This window comes from Cupressus sempervirens, chromosome 11, assembly GCF_028749045.1.
Source record: "Cupressus sempervirens isolate cs-2001-9-10 chromosome 11, ASM2874904v1, whole genome shotgun sequence".
Lineage (NCBI taxonomy): Eukaryota > Viridiplantae > Streptophyta > Pinopsida > Cupressales > Cupressaceae > Cupressus > Cupressus sempervirens.
The window spans coordinates 19378964-19393742 of record NC_143128.1 but is presented as its reverse complement, the minus strand read 5'-3'; the positions used below and the strand labels follow the sequence as shown (position 1 = coordinate 19393742).

General features: G+C 31.9%; 1 pseudogene; it reads right to left on the bottom strand.

Annotated features, from left to right (window-relative positions):
- LOC149528030 (exocyst complex component EXO70B1 pseudogene) overlaps positions 1–6657 on the bottom strand; it is a 35264-nt pseudogene extending 28607 nt beyond the window's left edge.
- Between the last annotated feature and the right edge of the window lie 8122 nt (positions 6658–14779).

Here is a 14779-nt window from a genome sequence, read left to right as displayed (position 1 = left end):
CTCATCTAGTTTACTTTCATTTTCATGTGCATTGTCACTTGAAGATCTTTAGATATTAGCATATTGTTGCTCTTATTATATTGAGTCTTCCATCTTGTAGCACACCTTGCAAGGGTCACATTTCATGGTTCATTTTAGAGCCGCAAACTTTGCATTTCACTCATTTCCCTTGCATGTTACAAGTAGGAAGCTACAAGTCGTCATTCAAGGATCCTAATAAATGGGATACCTTGGAGAAAATGGTGTATAGAAGGGTACTACATGTTTAGCACATAGTTATAAAGTATATGTCTTATAAAAACAATATGTACAAGTGATAAATTATCGGTCCCTTAATTGATAATTTAAAAATTGAACTTGATGGGATGTCTTCAATACTTTCTCCCAAACTTCTTTGCACTTGTAAATGCATTAACTCATATTGTAATAATTTAGAATAATTGAGAGTGGGGTGAATTAGTTATCCTCATGTCCAGATGTACCCAATTAACTTGTAACAGCTTTAGAAAACTTAATCAATCTCATAAAATAGCTTGGTCCATATAGCAATAGATCAACAATTTAACATTCTTTAACTCTTTGTTCTATATGAGTGTGTCGACTAATAGTAAAATAAAAAACTATAAGAATAGCATGCATAAAGTAACATCCACACATGTAAATAACACTGTAACACTAGGATAACATGAAAACCCAATTTGGGAAGAACCAAAAGTAACATGGTAACAATTTTTCACTCTTTTGAAGTGAGCTTGATTAAGAGACAACACTATTAAAGGCTATACAACACACTATTGAATGTGACATTATTAAAGGATTCACTCTTCTAGGAGTGGCCTTATTATAGAACATTAGATCATTCCCTTAGAATGTCACCTTGATCAAAGGATTTACAAAATGACTGTTAAGTCAACCCTGATTAAAGGATTTTGACTGTCATAATGGATAGAATGTAATAGTAGGTTTGATCTATAAAACACAACTCAATTTTCAAATTCACGTCTCCAATCACTCATCTTCTAGTTGATTGACTAGTCTCCATTATCATCTCCATCACCTATATGCTTGGCATCCTTTCAAGCAGTCACACTTCACTAATCTCTTCACTTATCCTTTACTAATAAGTTCTTTACAAGCTCTCCTTAAGATTGTCAATCAACAACAAACCAATCTCAGGAAACATCTCTTATGCCTCCTTAAATAGGTATTTTTGATCTTTTACCATTTAAACATTATTGTAGATCTTAGGGTTAGGTCAGATTCATTGAATCCTTCCATCATTTTTTTTCCCTTCTCCTTTCTTGATACTTCTAGAAACTTCTAATCAAATCCTTGTCTTTGATCCCATAACAAACTCTCTTCGTGCATGAAATATTCCATCTCAGTAATCATTATCATCCATGCACTTTGACTAATCCAAAAAATCAACTTTATCAACCTCAAATTTGATTCTTTTACAAACTATAACTTCTGTTGTCACTTGACAATCACTAAGTCCTTCTGCTCAGTCATCATTATGTCACTCAACATACACTATTTTGTTTTGCTTGGCCATTACTATAGATTTCTTAGCCATAACTAGCACTTGGCCAATATTGTTTGTTCGAATTCTTCTTAAGCTCCTTAAGCTTCTATTTCAACTTCTTCATTGACTAAACAACACTAATACTTGATCATGCTTACAGATTAACTCAACTCTTATCATTTCACTTATAGATTAATTTCATTATCTTCTTCACTTCATGTAATGATTAAACAGCATATTATCTTGTTAGTGACTAACTTATCAAGTGCCCATTTTATTTCCATGATACTTAACTTCTCTCTTCTCAACAACGTCACTAACTTACCTTGTTATCTCCTCTTTTCAAATCCTCTTCATCAATCAACATAAATGGCACTCTACACTATTAGTAAATGTCTCTCTAGTAAGGTTTGACAATGTCTCGCCAGTAGGTTTGACATCAATGACAACATAATAATTTTTCCAATTGTAGTTTCCAACAACCTCCCTCTTTGGCATTGATGGAAACACCTCTAGTTGCCATGCAATCTAAAATATCTTCATTGTGTCTTCTTTTGAACTTGTATTGTCACCTCCCTCTATGATTGTTCTCTATTTCTTTTCCATAAATCCCTCTTTTGCTAATAACTTCAGCACCTTTAACAAAATATGTCTTCCTTTACTCATGATATAAACTCATGGTAACTGCAACATCATCTCCCTCATGGTAACTGGATATATCTCCCTCTTTGATAGTAATGCCAAAGACATTAACCATTTACATGCATCTCTTTTCTCTAACATACATAATGTCTTCATGTCATTGCTTTGACTAATATAGAAATTTCATTCCATCATCTTTCTTCATGACTTCTTGCAGCTTCATGTTTTCATTGTTGAGTTTCTTGCTTTTCACACCCTTAGGCAACTCCTAAAGTGTGATCTCCTACATCAATCTGTAAGATATTCTTATCATAGCTATTGATTCAATGAAATATCTCTTTTTAGTTTACTTTAGGTAGGGGAATTATCCCTAACTTACATCCTTTTTACTCAAAAGCATCCTTAGGTAGTACCTTTGTAAATATGTCAACTATCTATTCCTTTGTACTCACACATTCCAATCTTGCGTATTTGTAATGATAAGTGATCATAATATGTTTATTTTTTGTGTGCATCATAGGTTACTTTGATATGTTAATAGCATTTGTGTTATCACAATATGTCAGAATAGGTTCAATGGTATCTTCCTTCGTTGCTTTCAACAATTTCTTGATCCACACAATGTTAGAATGGTTCATTGTTGCAGCAACATACTTAGCCTTTGTTGTGAATTGTGAAATATAATTTTTATTTTTTCTTGTCTTTGAAATTAGTCTCTTTCCCAGAAAGAAAATGCCTCCACTTGTACTCTTTCTATCATCAACATTTCCAACCCAATCTACAGCAATGAAAACCTTCAACTCAAACTTATTATTTTCCTTGTACCATAATCCATAGTCTTATGTTCCTTTCAAATATCTCAGTATCCCTTTTACTACTATCATATGATTTTTTCTAGGATTAGTAAAAAATCTAGCAACAATACCAACTACTAATGAAATTTTAGGTATGATATGGATAACATATTTCAACTTTCCAATCATTGATGTGTATATTGTTTGATTCACCTCAGTAGATTCATCATTCTTTGATAACTAATGACTAGTAATTGTAGGTGTTCCAACTAGTCTTGAGTCTTCCATTCCCAAATTCTTCAATATATCCTTCACATACTTAGATTTTGTAATGTTTATGCCACCTTTCATTTGATAGACTTGCAATCCCACAAAGAATTTGATCTCTCCAAACATTGACATTCCAAATTCCCTCTTCATTTGATTAGAAAATGACTTACACATTGAATCTTTTCTTCCAAATACAATATCATCAACAAAAATTTCAACCAGAAATACATTACTTTCATATTCACTTTCCAAATACAAATTGCTATTGTTCTAAGTTCTTGCAAAACCATATTTCACTAGATAATTGTGTAGCCTTTCATACCATGCTCTATGGGCTTGCTTCAAACCATATAAAGCTTTGTGTAACCTACATACCATATTATTCTTGCTCGGATCAACAAACCCTTCATTTATTCAATATAGACTTCTTCCTCTAAGATTCCATTCAAAAATGTAGATTTTACATCCATTTGATATACTTTGAATCCTTTGTAAGCAACATATGCAAGCATATTTCTTACTCTTTCCAACATCGCAACTGGGCCAAAATTCTCATCATAGTCAACTCCTTCTTCTTGTGCATATCCCTTACAAACTAATCTTGTTTTGTTCCTTGTGACTTCACCTTTCTCATTGAACTTGTTTCTGAACACCCACTTAGTTCCAATCATATTTTTATCCTTTGGCCTTGGTACTAATGTCCATGTCTTATTCTTCTATATTTTCTCAATCTTTCATTTATTACTCCTTTCAAGTCTTCATTTTCCAAAGCATCTTTAACTAATTTGGGTTCAAACTCACATAACAAGCATGTATTATTCTTTAGTATTATTCTCGTCATGACTCTTGAATCTTTGTCTCCAATGATTTGATCTGGTCCATGATGTCTTCTCACATACTTTGCCAAAATAGGTTCAAGTCTTGATTCTTCTTGCTATTATTCACTAGATTCAACATGTTTATTTACATCTAGTGCATTCTCCTACAACTTGGCTTCCTTTATTTGATGGTCGACTATCTCTATCTGTGACTTGGCTCCTATAGCTTGATGCTTAGGAGTTTGATGATGCTTGGTAGAACTCTTTTGTAGAACCTCAGTAGTGCCTGACTAGTCGATGCTCAATAACCAACTTCTCTGGTTCAAGTAAGGTGCTAGGTTCACCTTCATATATATAGACAATTTTTTTGTAGTCTTCGAATTCTTTTTTGCATTCTTCTTCATTATTTTCTGCAAATTCATCAACTCTATCATTTGCACTTTCCACAATTTTGTTAGTTTTAGAGTTCAAACACTTGTAAGCTTCTTTTTTGGTGGAATAACCTATAAATATACCTTCATCACTTTAGTATCAAGTTTAAATTTCCTTGCACTTTTTAATAGATAACACTTTCTCTCAAAAACTTTGAAATAATTTACATTAGGTGCATAGCCATACCGAAGTTTAAAAGGTGTTTTGTTTGTACCTTTCTTCACTTGTACTCAATTTAGAGTATAGACTATAGTACTTACAACTTCTCTCCAATATTTTTGTAAAAAATTCTTCTCCAAAATCAATGTCCTTTCACAATCCATAATTGATCTATTCCTTCTCTTAGCTATACCATTTTGTGGTGGAGTCCTTGGTGCATTCATTTTCTCTTGATTCCTTTGTTATTATAGAATATCTTGAACTCATCTTATATGAATTCACCACATCTATTTGATCTCAAGAACTTCAAATTCTTCCCTTTTTTTTCAACTCTAGCCAAATACCATTTGAAATGCATTAGATTTTTCCTTAAGAAACATAACAGTCATCATTCTACAAAAGTCATCAACAAACATAATGAAATATTTGTCACCATAATAGATTTGCACTCCAATAGAACCACATAAATTAGTATGAACCAACTCCAAAATATCATCATAACAATAGGTCTAGCTCTTGAAACTAGACTTTGTCATTTTTCCCATTTGACATTGTTTTCACATCACCTTATCAAGTTTTCTCAATCTTTGTAATCCTCTAACTCTTTTCATCTTACTAATGCTTACCATTTATTATTATCAAAGTTCACATGACATAGCCTCTTATGCCATAACCAAACATCCTCAACTTGTGCAAATAAACAAGTATATTTAGATAAGTCTAGGTAGAACAAGTTGCCTCTTGTTTTCTCTCCACTTCTAATTAGTTCACCAGTAGTATCATAGATCTTTGCCTTTTTGTTTTGGAATTCAACTCTATAGCCTAAACTAATCAACCATACCACACTCAACAAGTAATACTCTAGTCCATCATCTTTAATATGCATTGTCACATTTTATCTCATCATTCAGTATAATTGATCATTTACCTTTCACATAACATGGTGCATCATTACCAAACTTAACACTGCTTCCATTATAATGTTCTAGCATCTCAAACTCACTCGTATCATTAGTCATATGATGTGATCAACCACTATCAGTTATCCATCTATCATTCTTACTCACATGTGAAATGAATGCAATTTTCTCATCTATATCAGATTTATCTTTTATTGCAACATAAACAACTTGTTCATCATGATCATTAGAATCACTACCAAAACCATCTTTTTTAGCAATGTAGCAAGATTTATTACCTTTGTCTTTGTAGTCTTTGTTACCTTAGATATCTCTATTGTCTCTCGTTCCTCTATACTTGAAATATTTATTTTCATCCTTCTCATCTCTTTTAGGATAACTTGCAACAATGTGACCAACTTTGTTACATATAAAATAAATTATAGGAAGTTTACCTTTGTATTTGTCTTTTCCTCTAGGTAGTCTTCTAACCAATAATGCTTCAATCTCATCAAGGTCATCATCATATTCACTGTAACTTTCCACATACTTGATTTTCTTCTTTCTCTTGGATCCATCAAGGGTCAATTTAGCCTTAAAAGCATATTCAACACTAGCATGAAATAATTATAAAATTTTGATAGTTCAAATGCAATGAATCTACCAACTAGACTATCTATGGCTAGATCATTACCAAGTGTACATCTTAGTTCTTGAGTTGTAGATACTATAATTTACGTATCACAGTTTCATTAGATATGATGCCTCCATCTCCTCTGATAGCATTCACCACCTCTTTGATTCAACCACAATATTGTGCAATGGTTTTACCTTCTTTCATTCTCATATCATCAAACTTGCTTCTCAATTTTTTTCGTTAGCTCTCAATATATTTTTGCCTCCTCCATGATTTGTGCTAACTTGTCCCATGTTTGATTTGTAGTAGGGCATTCCTTCACATCATCAAATTCAACATAACTTAGGGTTATTGCAAGTTCAATCATTATTTGGTTGTGCTCCTGCTTCTCTTTCATTTGTTCAACAATCATGGGTCTAGGTACCTCAATGTATTCATTGTCCAGGTACCATATAAGTGCAATCTCGTCAATCATTTCCATGTTAGAAGTTCTCTGTGTTTAACTTGGGTATCTCTCTATTGTACATCTTGATCTTTAACTTAAGTTTCTTCAAACTTTCCTTACAAGCACTAAAGCTTTGATACCAATTGTTAGAGTGATTTAGAATAAATGAGAGGAGGGGTGAATCAATTATCCTTAGGTCCAGATACCAAATTAAATTTTAACAGCTTCACACAACTTAATCAATCTCATGAAATAGGTTGGTCCATATAGCAATATATCAACAATTTAATATTCTTTAACTCTTTGTTCTATATATGTATACTGATTAATAGTAAAATAAATAACTGAAAGGATAGCATGCATAAAGTAACATCCACACATGTAAATAACACTTTGACACTAGAATTTAATGTAGAAACCCAATTTGGAAAAAATCACCAAGTAACATGCTACTAATTTTTCACTCTTTTGAAGTGAGCTTGGTTAAGAGCCAATCTTGTTAAAGTTTATACAACACACTATTAAATGTGAGCCTATTAAAGAATTTAATCACCCTATTAGGAGTGGCCTTCTTAGAGGACTTTGGATCATTCCATTAGAATGTCACCTTGATTAAAAGATTTGCAAAATGACTGTTAGGTCAACCTTGATTAAAAGATTTTGACTATCACAATGGCTAGAATGTAACAAAAAGTTTGATCTATAAAATACAACTCACTTTGCAAATTCAGATTTTCATTCGCTCATTTGTTGGATCATTGATTGGCCTCCATTATCACCTCTATCGCTGATCTACTTGGCATCCCTTCAAGAAATCACATTTCACTAATCTCTTCATTTCTCCTTTGCTACTCTATTCATCACAGGTTCTCCTAAGATCACTAATCAATAATGAACCAACCTTAGGAAACATCTCTTGTGTCTCCTTAATCTAGATTGTGTTGCTCATCTTCTAACTAAGTCTAAAATGACAATTGTTTCCCACCAATATTCAAAATTTGAACTCAATGAGTCCATTTTGAAATGGAGTATAATTTATGGATGCCTTCTCTTGTCCAAAATTAATTGTATACTTTGTTTCTTAGAATATTCTTTGCACAATTTAGAGAAGGATGGAAATTATAATTCTAAATTTTCTTAATTGAGATCTTTTGTAGGTTAGTACTGTTAATTAAAATATTTCCTATTGTCATAATTAATTCAATATACTAAAATGGATTTCAATATATTTAATTTTCTACCATCGCTTTACTGAAATGGTTTCCTAATATCATAGTTCTTGCATTTTATTGGAATACATTTAAATTCCTCTAAATGTTTATTAATTTGCAAATGGTTATAATTAAATGATGGATTTTCCTTCACTGTCCTGCACTTTGGTTTTTTTTATCATCGTTTATAAAAATTGTCATGCATAGAAATACACACACACACACACACATACAAACACGCGCGCGCTCACGCACACACACACACACACATTATGAGTATACTTAACTGAAATGTTTCCTATTAAATGATTACAATAAAATGATCAATATTGCTTCTAGGGTTACAAACTTAATGTTACACACACACACACACACACACACACACACATTGTTATGTATAAAAACATATAGATACATTATTAATACATTTAATTGAAATGGTCCCTATTATCACAATTATTCCATTTAACTGAAATGGATTCCAGTGCACTTCATATTGTGCCATTTTATTTGAATACATTCCATTTGCTGAAAAATGTTGATTATTTTGCAAATGTCATTGGAGTTTTTTAGATTTCTCTAAAATGATTATCGGTATGCTTTACAGATTATAATAAAATTATTAATCTTTCTTATGGGGTTATTAAAATAATCTTATATACAAATAAATGCATTTATATACATTGTTATGCATATAAATGTACACACACACACATTATTAGTACAATTAACTGAAATATTTCCTATTGTCATAGCTATTCCATTTAACTCAAATGGATTCCAGTGCATTTTTATTTATGTTATTATTTATTCAAATGCATTCCACTTATCCAAAATGTATATTATTTGGTAAATGTCATTAAGGGTTTTTTGATTTCTCAATTAATCATTTGTATGCGCAAATGGTTAAAGTAAAATGATGAATTTTCCTTCCCTGATCATGCATTTTGGTTTTTTTTGAAATTATTTATTTGAATGCATTCCAATTCCTCAATTATGTTTATTATTTTGCAAATGTCATTGGGGGTTTTCAAATTTCTCTAAAATGATTATCTGAAGTGTAAATGTGGATAAATATACATAATTATATATAAATATACTTTTGTATACATATGCACAATTATATATAAAAATGCATAAATACACACACACACACACACACACACCCACACCCACACCCACACACACACACACACACACACATAGTTTTGAATACTTGTACATAATTATGTATGTGTATATATACATAATTTCCCACTAAGTCTGAAATGACCAATTATTTCCCACCAATATTCAAAATTTGGACTCAATGAGTCCATATTGAAATGGAGTATAATTTATGGATGCTTTCTCTTGTCCAAAATTAATTGTATACTTTTTTTCTTAGAATATTCTTTGCACAATTTAGAGAAGGGGGGAAATTTTAATGCTAATTTTTCTTAATTGGGATCTTCTATATGTTAGTATAGTTAACTAACATATTTCCTATTGTCACAATTAATTCATTATACTGAAATAGATTTCAATATATTTAATTTTCTACCACCACTTTATTCTAAATGTTTATTAATTTGCAAAGGGTTATAATTAAATGATGGATTTTCCTTCCCCATCCTGCACTTTGGTTTTTTCTATCATCATTTGTAAAAATTGTTATGCATAGAAATTTATATATATACATTATGAGTATACTTAACTAAAATTTTTCCTATTAAATGATTACAATAAAATGATCAATATTGTTTTTGGGATTACAAACTTAATGTTAGACACACACACACGCGCGCGCACACACACACACACATTGTTATGTATAAAAATATATAAATACTTTATGAGTACATTTAATTGAAATGGTCCCTATTATCACAATTGTTCCATTTAACTGAAATGGATTCCAATGCACTTCATATTTTGTCATTTTAATCGAATGCATTGCATTTTTTGGAAAATGTTGATTATTTTGCAAATGTCATTGGAGTTTTTAAAACTTATCTAAAATGATTATCGATATGCATTAAGGATTACAATAAAATGATTAATGTTGCTTATGGGGTTACTAAAATAATGTTCGTATACAAATAAATGTATGTACATTGTTATGCATATAAATGTATGCATACACAAATATATTATTAGTACAGTTAACTGAAATGTTTCTTATTGTCATAGTTATTGCATTTTACTCGGATGGATTCCAATGCATTTTTATTTATGTGGTCATTTATTGAAATGTGTTGCACTTATCCAGAATGTATATTATTTGTTAAATGTCATTGAAGGTTTTCTGGTTTCTCAATTGATCACTTGTATGCATAAATGGTTAAAGTAAAATGATGAATTTTCGTTCTCCAATCATGCATTTTGGTTTTTTTGGCAATCATTTATTTGAATGCATTCCACTTCCTTAATTATGTTTATTATTTTGCAAATGTAATTGGGGGTTTTCAAATTTCTCTAAAATTATTATTTGAAGCGTAAATATATATATATATATATATATATACATAATTATGTATATATATGCACAATTTTGTATACATATACACAATTATTTTTTAAAATGAATAAATACAAAACACACACACACACACACACATGCATAATTTAAAATACTTGTACATAATTATGTATGTGTATATTTACATAGTTTTGTATATATATGCATAATTTTACATACTTTTGTATACATATGCACAATTTTGTAAAATTTTATATACATATGCATAATGTTAGTTCATTTGGGAGACCAAAAACAATGTTTTCATAGCCTTTTTTTTACCATTTTGGCCATGCAACTCTTCTCCCACCATTTTGGTCTACAACTAGGCTCTCCATATTAGCTCCTAATTGCTCTTACGCTGTTCTGTGATTTCTAGATGACAATGTGCCCATCAACCATTTCCTTCAATGTTTATTATTTTGTAAATTTTGTTGAGGGTTTTTATTTTTTGTATATATATTATTTTGCATAAGTTGAGTGTTCTCGTGCAAGTTAACTTACATCCATGACATGAGGTAAGTTAAGGGTAAAGGTACTAATAGAGGCAAGGGTGGACTGAAAGGTAAAAATGATAGAGATAGAGTTCAAGTGACTCGTGGAGTACACTTAATAGCAGAAACAAATACAATCCCCAATGAAGAATTTAAACCTTATGATTAGAACAAAGAAACAAATAATGGTTGTGACAATCAACATAATGTGTAGGAAAAACTAGTAGTTAGAAATGTTGAACCTTTAACCTAGGCAAAGCCAAGAGGAGAATGAACCAGACCTGATATGAGAAAGGCAATTAACTTATTAGAAGATAAGTGAATGTCAATAAGATCTTGATCAATAAAATGTGGTCTTCTGAATACTAGTTTAAGGTTATGGATGACAGGGGTTACATCAACAACTCTTAAGGGATCACATACGATCTTTTTTTAATAGGAGGATGATACTATGGAATGGTGCAAGGCAATAATAGATATGTGGTAGGTCCATTGTGCAGTCTACTACAAACAATTATTGTCAAAATTGTTGGGGATAGGCTAAATCCATTCAAGAATGGTATGCCAAGGAAATCATGGTGGGCTAGTTTTTGTAATAGGTACTATGATTCAACAATAATAATAGTCGAAGAGGTGGACACCGATCGATGAATTGTGCTATTAACTTTTATTATATTATTATTCGATGACAAGTTAGACAATGTTTACAATTTGAACCACAATGGAAGTGGTAGAATGTGAAATTGTGATGAGACTAATATTCTAGCTGACAAAATTTGCAAAATAAGTGTGATTGCCAGATTGAGGCAGAGATGTGTATCACACTTGATATAAAAAAGTATAGAGTAGATCACAGTTTTGGCTTGTGTTAGTGCACATGGAATGACTATTCTCAAATTTCACTTATTCAAAACAAAGAGGTACTTCATAATTACATTCAAAATTGTAAGGCTAGTGCATGCACAACATGTCAAGAACATGCTTTGATGACTAAGAAATTATTTCTCAATTGGTTACAACATTTTACAAGATCTATTCTCAAAGTGGTTGCACCTAGTAATAGGGTACTTCTTACCTTTGATGATCATGAAAAGCATGTGGCATGCCAAATAATAGGACAAGCCAAGTGGTTGGAAATTGACTTGCTAACATTGTCTACTTAGACCAGCAATGGGATACAACTATTGAATGTTATTATTTTCTCTCCTTTCAAGAGTTACTTCAAAAAGAAAAGTACTACATGAAAGTCTAATAACACTCACATTGAAATCAAAAGAGAAGAATTGAAAATTCTTGCAACTCTTGCATTTCAGGAAGTGTTGACAATAGAAAACATTATGATTGGGTTCCATAGGACTTGTATTTGGCCATTTAATAAGAATGTCTTGCAAAATGATGCAAGCCCAAATAAGATATTTTATGTTCAAGAGGAAGTGAAACAATTTAGAAGTGATACTAATGTAGTCACATTGGAGACTAAAACATAACACATCCCAATAGACACCTTCATGTGTTTGGTAGGGTACAATGAAGAAGCAATAGACAAGTTTAATGAAGTGTACCCACAGAGTGGAGACAATGCAGATGGTTCAAGTGAGGATGTGAGTGGTCCACCACATACAACCCAATTAGACATCCCTATTATGCAAGCTACACAGAATTATAAATCACAACAATAATTTGTGCCTACATTATATTAGAAGAAAAACCAAGAAACTTTTGTAATATGAAATGCATGTGCATTTTAGGTCAGAGTTTGAGAAGACCAAATTTTAATTTTAAATTATTTAAACAATATTTTGTCCCTAAACTACAATAGACAAATACAATAATTTTAGGATTTTAGAAGGTTATAAACATAATTTCCATTCTCTATATTTGAGTCTCAACTACTATTTCAATGATTTTTTTTTATAATTTCAAAATACATATGCACCAAACAAACAATATTTCATTTAAAATCTAATCACCACAAGAAAAACATATTTCACATTTGTTGGAATCCTTCCATGTTTTTCAACATTATAGCTAGTCAAGAGATTTTGTGGCTTTGATAGTTGATGACTGAGTTTGGGTTTCCTCACAATAGTCCCACTATGTTTGGTGTGACAATCAAAGTGGCATACATATTTCTCGCAACACAGTGGAGCATCAATGTACTAAGCACAATGAGATCCACATGCAGTTCATCTAAAAATTGATTCAAGATGGTGTTCTCCTCTTGGAGTACATACCTATAAAAGGAGATCAACCATTCTCAAAAAGGAAACCATAAAGAGATAATGTGAAATTTTAATAGAAGGAAACAAATATTAAATGTCACATTCATGAAGAGACAAAAGTCGAAACTCCAATAGAGGAATCTTAAGAGTAAGTAAAAGATAATAAACCTTTTACTCTAACACCCCCCCTTAAGATGAGCAATAATGTAGCTACAAACAAAGTAAATTGCAATGCAGAAGGAAACTTGGGTTCCAACAACAAGGCCTAATTAGGTACCCAATCACAACCAAATCTTTATAAAGCAGAGAAATAGAGAAACCCACATGGGAAAAACTCTACTCCAAAAAGAGATGAGAAAATACGTTGAAAAACATGGAAGGAAGGAAGGCCTCACTAAGACCACCCCCCCACCCCCCCCAAAAGGAAAACTTCCTTCACCCCAAGCATGGTGCTCAACTGAAGATAGCAAAATGATGCAAAGGATTTAGTGAAGATGTCAGCAACTTGCACTTCTATAGGTATGTACTCCAAGAGGAGAACACCATCTTGAATCAATTTTTAGATGAACTGCATGTGGATCTCATTGTGCTTAGTACATTGATGCTCCACTGTGTTGCGAGAAATATGTATGCCACTTTGATTGTCACACCAAACATAGTGGGACTATTGTGAGGAAACCCAAACTCAGTCATCAACTACCGAAGCCACAAAATCTCTTGACTAGCTAACACTATTGCATAGTACTCAACCTTTGTAGAGGATAATAGAATGACATATTGCTTCTTGTAGACCATATAATAGGACCATAGCTAAGATTTTCATCGTAGAAGCAAAGTCTGAACACCACAAGAAAAACATATTTCATTTTTATCTTAGCTATGGTCCTATTATATGGTCTACAAGAAGCAATATGTCATTCTATTATCCTCTACAAAGGTTGAGTACTATGCAATAGTGTTAGCTAGTCAAGAGATTTTGTGGCTTCGGTAGTTGATGACTGAGTTTGGGTTTCCTCACAATAGTCCCACTATGTTTGGTGTGACAATCAAAGTGGCATACATATTTCTCGCAACACAGTGGAGCATCAATGTACTAAGCACAATGAGATCCACATGCAGTTCATCTAAAAATTGATTCAAGATGGTGTTCTCCTCTTGGAGTACATACCTATAGAAGTGCAAGTTGCTGACATCTTCACTAAATCCTTTGCATCATTTTGCTATCTTCAATTGAGCACCATGCTTGGGGTGAAGGAAGTTTTCCTTTTGGGGGGGGGGGGGGTGTGGTCTTAGTGAGGCCTTCCTTCCTTCCATGTTTTTCAACATATTTTCTCATCTCTTTTTGGAGTAGAGTTTTTCCCATGTGGGTTTCTCTATTTCTCTGCTTTATAAAGATTTGGTTGTGATTGGGTACCTAATTAGGCCTTGTTGTTGGAACCCAAGTTTCCTTCTGCATTGCAATTTACTTTGTTTGTAGCTACATTATTGCTCATCTTAAGGGGGGGTGTTAGAGTAAAAGGTTTATTATCTTTTACTTACTCTTAAGATTCCTCTATTGGAGTTTCGACTTTTGTCTCTTCATGAATGTGACATTTAATATTTGTTTCCTTCTATTAAAATTTCACATTATCTCTTTATGGTTTCCTTTTTGAGAATGGTTGATCTCCTTTTATAAGGATAAATCCCCTTGTATTTTGCAACACTTTTGATTCATTATTTTCTCTCTTGAAT